This window comes from Liolophura sinensis, chromosome 12 (genome assembly GCF_032854445.1).
Source record: "Liolophura sinensis isolate JHLJ2023 chromosome 12, CUHK_Ljap_v2, whole genome shotgun sequence".
Classification (NCBI taxonomy): domain Eukaryota; kingdom Metazoa; phylum Mollusca; class Polyplacophora; order Chitonida; family Chitonidae; genus Liolophura; species Liolophura sinensis.
Window position 1 is genome coordinate 26,124,707 of NC_088306.1, and position 7,706 is coordinate 26,132,412.

Below are 7,706 nucleotides of genomic sequence, written 5' to 3' on the forward strand. Positions count from 1 at the left end.
AGAAATGTTCAAAAAGTAATTAACTGAATCATGTGTGAGCATAGAGGAATTCCGAGTTCGAAGTCTTTTGTGGCTTAAGTTGTAAAAAGTCCTACTGTATTATTTGACCTGTCCAACATGTTAGGCAACTATTACTGATCATTACTGATAATTTATAGGAGTCGGAAAACAGTTCTACAAAAGTCATGTACAGTAAATTAGCCGTGGAGAAAATCGAGAAGCACAACTTTTGTGAACTAATAGGAAGATGTGTCATTTGTCCCACCGGCACACGCAGACAGGCGATCGGTTCATGATGCAGTAAGACTGTTTTAAATCTTAACGACAGAAGAGTTCAAATTCGAAGCTGTCCTACTGCGTACCTGTACAAATTACTGGGAATGAAAACAAGGTTTATCAGACACGGGACTCCACCTGTGGATCGAGTCCTCTGGGGTGTGTGACCTTTACAATGAAAAATCAAATAAAAATGGAATCGTGGGCAACAGGCTCTGCTGCATGTATCTAAGACACTATCTGTAGGCCCCTGAGCCCTCATTATATATGACAAATAAATTGCGCCAAAAACAAAAATGTTCAAAATGTAATCATTTACCTTTCTACATGTTAAATGTGGAAAACACTACCTCTCTGTGATTACTTTACAAGAAATTTGGAGCAACGACATGAAATTTCAAGGTCTGACCAAAAGCGATGCAATGATAAGGGTTATTTTTTTCTGATACTCTGATTAAATGATAGAATGACTAGGGTTCTCACACAACTAGATGGGATTGCAGTTCTGGTAAAACAGAGTGCAGAATTAAAGTTCTGACAAAAAAATGGAAGGATAAGAGTTATTTTTCTTCTGAGGTTCTGACTAAATGATGGAATGACTAGGGTTCTCACACAAAAATAAATGACAATGTAGTTCTGGTAAAACAGATGCGCCAATATTATATTTGTTAGTTGTGTCTAACCCGCAGTAGCTAACTTCGAGTAGCTAACTTCGAGTGAATCAGTGAGTGAATCAGTGAGTGAGTCAGTGAGTTAGTGCTTGGAGTTTAACGTCGCACTTAGCAATTTTTCAGTCATATGACGACGAAGGAATCCTTAGAGTGCATGTAATGTGCCTGCTTGTTACAGGACGGATTTCCACCGCTCTTTTACCTAGTGCTGCTTCATCGCTCTTTTATCAAGTGCTCCTTCACTGGAACGCCTCCCCGAAGGCAAGTAAGCCGCCCCCAACAAGCCATTATGGGTCACCCTGTCGTTGCACTATCATATTCGCTTTCTCTTTTAGGTGTGACTCGATCCAGGGTTGACCCTCGATCTACCGCTCCCGAAGCGGACGCTCCACCAACTGTGCTATCGGGACCGGTCAAACTTCGAAGGTAATATCCAACCTTACTGGTCTGGTGGCAGCGATTTTTACTTACCCTTCCCACTACCAGCCGACAAATTGTGCTGACATTGCCATCCCTGTATGCCTGGCCGCTCGCAGCTGTGAAGGACGACGCGGGCACTCAGTGACCTGCAGAGCGCGGACGTCAGCGAGATTTCGAAAGTAAACAGCCGAAGCATTACACGCAGTAAGGCATATACGTATCGTGCACCGACACAATGGTGCCTTGGATCATCTGAGACCAATTACATTGTCTCTAGATCCTAACTTTGCCCCCTTTCTGGCGAATGGCTCAAGAAAACACGGGCTATACCCCCGCGTGGTTTCACCGCTGATGGTGAAGACGTGCGCGAAAATCTTCGCCGTAGAGCTCAACAGAAAGCAAACATGTTACAACTCATGTCAGGACAAATTGCTAACTACTGCCCGGTAATTTCTCAACATATTATTGTGCGTGACTCCACTTCAATCGACTAGATATGGAAGGTTATCCGATTACACAACGGATTTCAATCCACTGGCACCCGATTGAAATGGGGCAGTACATCTAGGGCCACAGGAACGATCTGCTGACCTGTACCAGAGTTTAATGGCATTTGTAGACGATAACTTGTTACGTCGGGAGGGCGGAATACCTCACCATGGGAATCTCCAACAGGAGACGAGGAAATGTCTCCCACTCTAGAAAATTTCATTGCTGTGACGTGGTTACCCTTAATCTACCCTTATTTACCGAAGTTGGTCAAACAACGCTTCGGCACTGAGCTCCGTTCTCGTACACTGTCTTCCATTAAACCAGAAATTTCCCCGGCCCTTTCTTCCTTACTGGACCAAATTTCTACACCTGAAGACGCTAAAGTGATGCGCAAATTTACCCCACGGCCCAATGACAACACATGCACATTAGCGCATCCAAGGCAATCCCCCGCTGCGCTCAAACTTCGTCAACCACGCCGTCTTAACAAGTCTTGTCCGTTGTGCCATCAAACCGACCGACCAGTTCGTCACTTTTTAAATGAATGTTCATTTCTTTCCGATTATGGTCGTAACCCAGGCCTAAAGAATACAGATTAAAGAGTCACCATATTTCGAGGCCTTTTCCGGCCATCAAATTACTCAAGTTATTTTAGACGGAGGTGCAACGGGAAACATGGTGAGGACTTTTGCAGCTAAACGCCTTGGGCTAACTATTAACAGGAGCTGTCAGTCAGCTCACCATGCTGACGGCTCTTCCCCACTTACAGTTCTTGGAGAAGTCACCTTTCAGCTCACGCGAGGGATACAAACATTCAGATTTCACATGCTCGTTGTGGAAAATGTATACGTTGACGTACAGGTTGGAACACCATTCATGGAGTTAAACGACATATCTGTTCGACCAGCAAAACGCAACATTATGTTTCGTGACGGATCTATTTTTTAATATCGATCCCCAGATAACCAAAACACTACACATTTCATCCGTTCCTCTGACATTATCTCCAGTGTTTCGGGCAAAATTCGGATAGCCAACAACAAAAATGACCCCCAGGTAATGAAGTCACATGAACATTTCTGCCAAATTCGGCCCGTCTTTGTTGCACCTGAGGAATCAAGTGATCAGTCTGCCAAAGCTCTCCAGCCTACTCCCACTCGCGACCCAACTAAAGTACACTCTGTTGCAATCAATCTGGACCCGGATAACCCCTTCCCTGAAAATATCAGAAACCAATTTCGTCTCATAAACGAAGAATTTGACGAAGTTTTCGACCCCACACCAAAAGGATATAATGGCGCCTCTGGACCATTCACATCTGTCGTTAACATGGGCCCTGTGCAACCACCCCAACGAAAAGGCAGGATGATACTGCACTTGCGCCAAAACTTGGTAGAACTACAAAAACTTGGTAGAACTACAAAAACTTGGTAGAACTACAAAAACAAGTATTAGAATCGGCGGGAGTTAACGTTCGTCCCGAGACCATCGGTGTCTTATGTAGAAAACGTCAACCCATCTTTCCTCGTGAAGAAAACTAACGGCGGTTTTAGGCTCGTCACGGCATTCGCTGATGTGGGTCGCTACAGTAAACCACAGCCATCCCTAATGCCCAACGTAGTCTCAACAATACGGAACAAGCACCTTTTCTCAAATACCGCTAGCAAAAGACTCTATGAAGTATTGTGGCGTTGCCACCTCTTTCCAAGATGTACGCGTTTACGCACGATCTGCCATGGGCATGCCCCGCCCTGAAACCGCGCTTGAGGAGCTTACCCGTCGTGTCCTGGGTGACCTAAAGGAAGACGGTATGATAGGTGAAGTTAGCAGATGACCTGTATCGTGGGGACAATTCCCTCGATGAATTTTGCGTAACTTGCGACGATTACCAGAAGCCCTACAACAAAACAGTCTGCAGTTATCAGATCCAAAAACAGTCACTGGGCGGACATCTGTAAACATCCTTTGTTTGGTGTGGCGCCAAGGCTCGATCTCAGCCAACCCTCATCGAATTGCCACATTATCCTCGTGTACCCCACCAGCTAAAATATAAAGACTCCGGTCTTTCATCAGCACTTATAAAGTTCTTACTCGTGTCATACAGGGTTGCGCTAGCCTGCTGGCCCCACCCGATGCTATGACTGCTGGACATACTTCCCAAGATAAAGTGACATGGGATGATAGTTCTCAACAAAATGTTCCAGGGAACCCAAAAAGCGCTTCACTCCCATCGCCCTATCGTACTTCCTTGCTCAGATGATCAACTGTGGATAATCAGTGACGGATCCGTCAAACAGATTGGTATTGGCACCACATTGTATGTTACCCGTCACGGCAAGCAGCGTTTGGCCGGATACTTTAGTGCGAAGCTCCGCGGCCGCCAAGTCTGATGGCTATCATGCGAGATTGAAGCCTTGTCATCTGCTGTTGCTACTCAACATTTCAGTCTTTACCTGATTCCGTCGGAACACAATGCCGCTGACATTATGACTGGGACGTGCAAGTTACCATTCACCAGTTGTGCTGACTGACTGACGATACAGTAAGAATGTTCAGATCTCCCTCGCACCCATACACATTTAAAGCAGGGGACTCTGCCATCATAGAAGATCACCAATATCAAGGATGTCAAACTTTATCCCCACTCAATGACCATTGCCAAAAGCGGCCTATTAGCAGTCAAAAGAAATGACCAATTCAAGCTGCAGAGTCATTCCACGAGAGTTCTTGCCTTACTTACCACCCTCAATATTAAACTTGATCATCCTTCATCCCATCAGCTTAACCAGGTCGTCCATCGCCACTTTTTCGCACTCGACATGGACAACACTGTCGATGCCTTGACCACTAATTGCCATCAGTGTTCATCCCTTCGCAAAGGATTTCCTCCCCACTCCCCCCCCCCACAAAGTGCGTCTTCTGCGCCTGACATTATGGGCATAAGGTTTGCTGCTGATATATTTAAACGTGAACGCCAACTGATCCTGGCTGTACGTTAGTGCGTTTCGTCCTATACTCGCGCTGCATTCGTCGAAAATGAGAAACACCCAACACTAAAGGAAGCCTTATTAACCATCCTTCTAGGTCTCAAGCTTTTGGATGGACCACCGAACCGATCCAGCTCTCGGATTTCAAGCTTTTCCCCAAGGGGAGGCTCCTTTACGACCATGGCATAGCCATAGAATTGGGCATCAACAAAAAATCCAGTCGTTGAGAAAGCTATCCAGGAACTGGAGGCCGAACTGTGCCGTCAATCACCTGAGGGTGGTCAGGTTGAATTCCAGAATCAGATCCAGAGGTCTTTCCGCAAACGAAATGTGGACCAACCGTGACCAGTACTCAGGAGAGTAAATTCCCCTGAATAACTAAGAGATGATCACAGCCCAGCCCAAAGGCATCTTGCCACCCTGTGGATACATATTCCTCGGAGACCTGGTCTACTTAAACGCAAACGCAAGTCTGTCAATGGTGCATCTTGCGAAATTCACAGGGTTTCGACTTCGTAAAACACCTTATAGCGTCCGGATATCTGATTGTTACAAAGTGCCAGTCTCAGAGCTTCCACAAATTAGACACCAATATCCAAAGTCATCTGAATATGAGAATTATGCCAACTCTGTTCTATCACCGCCGTCTCTCCCCTTTATCCCTCCTGTTTTATCTGAGCCACCCTCGCTGCCTGATTACAACCCCAGTCCCGCCTCTCCAACTCCACACAGAAGATCAACAGGTCTGCGAGCTCAACCAAAATATTTGACCAACTAAGTTCTGTAGTAAGTTGTCTTGTTCGAAACTTTGTAGACATCAGTGTGTTGATAAATGCTCTTCTAGATATGTGCAATGGGGCCGAATAATCCTCGGAAGTTGAGGCCAGAATGGCCGACCATAGCTTCCCATATAACACATGTTAGTTGTGTATTACCCACAGTCTCGCTTACGCACTGCTCACTCTCTCTTCCGGCTCACGTTTCGTATGTATGTGCTGTTGTGATAGAACGATTAATAAAGCTCTTTATTCAACGGATCTGACGTCTCCAGTTAGTCCTGTGTCAAACTAACTTCGAAGGCAATATCCTACCTTACTGGCGATGGAACATTTTGAGTTCTGACAAACATTATGGGAATTTAGTTCTGTTTAAACAGATTGAATAGATAAAACAGTTGAATAGCGTTACTACAAAACGGATAAGCAAGCGAGATAACGGTACTATGTTTGTATATTGTATCAGTTGGATTCTTTTGTGTTAACAGTACTGGTAACGTGACATCTTGTCATTGCTTTTATTGTAGTACATTTTATATTCTGTGACATACAAAGTGTAATGTTACTCTGTATGTTATGAATGTACTGTTGTTTCAGCGGCATACTATAAGGCATACACTCTTTTCCTATTTAATGTCAGAGGCATTATCATACAGAGAAGTCGAACAGGTGTAATAATTAGGGTTGTAACCAAAAATATGAAAGGCTTAGTTCTGACGTAAATGAAAGAAAAAAAAAGAGGAAGCATCGGAAGACAATTCTGACAAAACAGATACAAGAATCAAAGCTCTGAAAAGATGGAACAATTATAAATCTGACAGAGAAGGATTGTATTCGTAAGTCACACATAGAAGTATTTTAAATCTGGCTGAGAAGGATAATAAATCTGACTGAGAAGGGTTGTAAATCTGACAGAGAAGGATTGTAATCTGACTGAAAAATATAATAAATCTGACCGATAAAGATAATAAATCTGACCAAGAAGGATTATAAATCTGACTGAGAAAGATCATAAATCTCACTAAAAAGGATTAAAAATCTCACTAAAAAGGATTATAAATCTGACCAAAAAGGATTATAAATCTGACTGAGAAGGATCATAAATCTGACCAAAAGGGTTGTAAATCTGACCGAGAAAGATAATAAATCTGGCCGAGACAGATTATAAATCTGACTGAGAAGGATTATAAATCTGACCAAGAAGGATGATAAATCTGACCGAGAAAGATTATAAATCTGACTGAGGAGGATTATAAATTTGACCAAGAAGGATGATAAATCTGACCGAGAAGATCCATAAATCTGAAAAAGAAGGATCATAAATCTGACAGAGAAAGATCATAAATCTCACTGAGAAGGATTATAAATCTCATTCAGAAGGATTAAAAATCTAAACGAGAAGAATTTGAAATCTGACAGAGAAGGGTATAAATCTCACTGAGGAGGATTATAAATCTGACCAAGAAAGATTCTAAATCTCACTGAGAAGGATCATAAATCTGACCAAGAAGGATTATAGCTCTGACCGAGGAGGATTATAAATCTGACTAAGAATTATAAATCTCAACGAGTAGGATTATAAATCTGACCAAGAATGAATATAAATCTAATCAAAAAGAGGGAAGAAGGGAGTTCTGTCACAGGAGTGCAAGAATTAGTCCTGGCAAAAATACAGAAGAATTGTATGTAAGAGTTCTGATATAAAAGGTGGACGCACAATAATGAATTCTGAAAAAAGATGGAAAAGTAAAATTCTGACCAAAAACTGGAACAATTATTATATCAACAAAAGGATGTCAGAAATTGGTCAAAAGATATATTAGAACTGACTGTAACAAAAACAGAACTTTAACAAACGACACAAAAAAAAATGGAAAAATATGGAAATATCCTGAAGGCTAGATAATACCAGGATTTTTAAAAACTGTACAAGAATTGGCTTGAGTCGAAACAAGACAGATGAACGAATTACAACACTTTATGATGCAAAAAATGTGTTCAGACATAAATAATTGAAAAAAAAAAATAGGGTACAGAAGAGGAAGGTAAATGAATACTGGTTCAGATGTGAGAAATTGAAGAAA